We start from the raw sequence: 3,819 nt of genomic DNA on the forward strand, positions 1-3,819 counted from the left end.
GCAGATCCAAGTGAAATGAAATCTTTTGGAACTTCAGTCTTTTCTGTTTACATTGATGCTGTCGATTGGTCTAGTTGTGAGGATTTTTGTTTTACTTACATTGAGTTTTAATCTATACTGAAGGCTATAATCTTTGATTTTCAGGAAATGACGGCATACCAGTCAGAAAGGCTCAATTGGGTGAAGAAACCCTGGGAGCTCTGACTCATCTGTGCCAAGAAATTTGGAAGCACTGCCGAAGCCAACTGATGGAGAAGAAATTCATATCTGTGTCCATTCCAAAGAAAGGTAACCTAATGGAATGTGGAATTATCAAACAACATGATTAATATCACATGCAAGTAAAATTTTAGTGAAGATAATTCAAAATAACAGTTGTACTAGTATATTATAGGGATTTTCCAGAAAGTCCAGCCAGTCAGAAGAGGAAAACATTGCTGATGTCAGATAGATCTTGGCTGAAAGCAAAGAATACCATAAAGATGTATACTTGTGTGTTATTGACCAAACAAAGTCATTGGGCTATGTAAATCATAATAAGCTCTAACATTGATATGAATGGCAATTCAAGAACACTTCATTGTGCACCTACAGAAGCAATACATAGACCAAGAGGCAGTCAGTCAGTTTTTCCAATGAAAGGGATTCACCTGTGGTTTAAAATCAAGAAAGGAATGTGTCAGGGTTGCATCCTTTCATCAGACATATTCAACGTGTCTGCTGAACAAATATCTGAGAAGCCAGATCATCTGAAGAGGAGCTTGTCATCAAGATTCTACCAAGAGAATCCTCCAATAGTGCAGCTGAAGGCTTGGCATTTTCTTCAGTTCGTTCAGCTTGCAAAATGCTGAGTGTGTTCTTCCCTTTGGGTTTCTAACTCTAGGTTTTTGCCCATGTTATTATAATACTTTACTTTGTCTTTTGAAGTTACCCTTTTGAAAAAGCTTCTGTCCAACTCTTCTATTTCACATAGCTATTCTAAATCTAGGAGCATTTTTAGTCTATTCTGGCATCCATGTTGGTTTTTTAATTCTTATATTTCTTTTCTGTGTTTTAAAGATATCCCCTTTTTATGTACAATAACCTGGATGTCATCCACGCCTCCTCTGATATTCGATCATTAGTGTTCAGTGCATCAAATGAATTCTTGAGATGCTCTCTAAATTTGGGTGGGATATGCTTAAGGATGTACTTTGGCTCTTATGGGCTTGTTTTCCTTTGCCAGCTTGTCTGAGCTTGCACATGAACAATTGGTCTGTTCCATAGTTGGTCCCTGGCCTTCAGCTTCTCTCTTCTGACAAATGGCCTTCAGCTTCTCTCTTCAGCTTTTCTCTTCTTACAGATGTTGTCAATTTGATTCCTGTATATTCTGTCAGACAAGGTCCACATAGTTAGTTGATACTTATTGTTGAAAAAGTATCTCCAATGAATTGATCTCACAAAGTTCTACCACACAGTCTCCAGTTTAATTTCTATCACCAAGGGCATATTTTCCAACTACTTACTTATCCTTCCTCTATGTTTCCAATGTTTGCAGTCCAATTACCAGTACTTGTTGATGAATCTTGACTGTGTGATTGATTCAGAAGTTACTAAAATGCTAATTTCACCATCACTGACACGAGTTATTGGTGGATACAGTGGAACAGTTGTTGTAGTAACTAGTTTTCCTTGAAGGCATAGGGATATGAGCCCATCACTGAAAGAGTTGTACTGCAGGAACATCTTGAACTGTTCTTTTTGACGTCATCCCTCTACAACTTGCTGCTCCCTGTCAAGTGGACCATATAAGAGTCAGTAAAAAATATTGCCCTTGGGGTCCAGGTCATACATGCATGGGTTTGTTCCAAAGAAATGTGTTTCAACCTGTCTCTGTGGTCAGGGGATGGCACGGCAGGAAAATTTCTCAGTAATACATTTTTTTTTTGGTAGCCTCACTTCTTTCCAAGAAAGAAGATACTTCTGGTATCATGGGGAAAAAGTAGTCTGAGGCCAGGGCTAATATGAAAAATTTAACAAAACTCAAATGGACAGCTTCCCAAACTTTGCAAAGAGTTTATTGAAATGCTGCCCCATGCATAACCACAATTTTTAGGTGGTACAAGCATTTTACGAAAGAACTGGATGACCTCAAAGAGAGTCCAGAGAGGGAAGATAGCCAACCTCAATGAATGACGAGATGGTAGCCAAAGGCCAGAAACTGATAGAAGATGACAGCAATTAGTATGGATGCGATAGCTAGAGAAGTTGGGATCTCACATCGTTTGGTATTTTAAATGTTCAGCAAACATCTGGGCCTCAGCAAGTTTTGGGCTTGTTGGGTGTCAGAAAACATTGTGTGAAATTGAGCTACCCGAAAGGCTGATTTTTTTCATTTCATCAGTCTTTAAGCAATATTAAAGCTAATTACAGGGGCAGTGAATTATTTAATGTGGCTCTTCTAAGCAAGGTCTCTAACTCTTCCCTGCCCTGTCCCGCCCCCCAAACAAACAAACAAACAAAAAACCAAACAAACAAACAAACAAAAAACCAACCTTTCCCTGCATGGTCTGGTAAGAAGGTGGGGGGAGCTACTGATGGAATTCACCTGTGACTAATTGCGAGCAGGATTCCCCAGAGTGGCATCCTGTTGTGTATAAAATGAGCCCCCTGAGAAACTGGAGGAGGGGTCGCATTACCAGCAAGAGCTCGAAGTGGAGCATGTCCTCTGGACCTGAGATCCCTGTTCAGAGAACCTCCTGGATGCAGATGAGTGCTAGACCATCACAGGAGCAGCAGCAGAATCAGGACCAGAGCATGGAACAGAGTGATGGGCGTGGCCACCCAAGGAGCAAGTTATGATGATTGCTTTGGGGCAGGAGGCTGGCTCGCAGCTTGGCTGCCTCTGGGCACTTAATTAGGGAAGTGGAGTTGAGTGCCGTGGGCCTCAGTTTACTAGAGCCGGGTGCCTCTGGCACTTAATGCAAGCAGTAGGGCTTGCAGACTTGGAGAGTGGAGCTGACAGCCTTAGGGCTGAGGCTGCGGCAGAGAGGTATGCCGCTTTGGGGCATTTATTAGCAGACCTGCAACTTTGTAACAGGGCCTGGTAAACAAGTACCTTGAGCGTTACAACTTGTTAACTTCCTTAATAAACACTTTAAAGGTGAATTGTGTCTAAGAGTTCCCGTGTAGCCATCACAATGGATATTGGAACCGGAGAGATCGAGAAGAGAGGGTGGAAGGAGGATGGGTTGGAAAGGGGGAACCGATTACAAGGATCTACATGTGACTTCTTCCTTGGGGGACGGACAACAGAATAGTGGGTGAAGGGAGATGTCGGACAGGGCAAGATATGACCAAATAATAATTTATAAATTATCAAGGGTTCATGAGGGAGGGGTGCGGGGAGAAAGGGGAAAAAATGAGGAACTGATGCCAGGGGCTTAGGTGGAGAGCAAATGTTTTGAGAATGATGAGGGCAATGAATGTCCAAATGTGCTTTACACAATTCATGTATGTATGGACTATGATAAGAGTTATATGATCCCCTAATAAAACGATTTTTAAAAAAGAGAGAGAGGTAAAGGATAGAACGCCAATTCGGTCAGCACGAATGAAGAAGATGGTAGGGAACTAATTGCAACCAGGGATGAGTCTTGGATTTACCAACAGGGCTCTGAGAACAGAGTCCCAGGTGAATCTGCTAGACTAGTTAAATTCCGGGATAGGTTAAATTCAGGTTAGGGTAACTTTGTTTCTGTGTTTTTCTAGTCATGCTGATACGTTTCTCTAAGGAATCACAAGGGCTTAATATGAAGACACTTTCTGAGAATTTGAGAG

Source organism: Echinops telfairi, unplaced genomic scaffold (genome assembly GCF_000313985.2).
Source record: "Echinops telfairi isolate 266 unplaced genomic scaffold, ASM31398v2 ScPeMD7_1;HRSCAF=3_0, whole genome shotgun sequence".
NCBI classification, from domain to species: domain Eukaryota; kingdom Metazoa; phylum Chordata; class Mammalia; order Afrosoricida; family Tenrecidae; genus Echinops; species Echinops telfairi.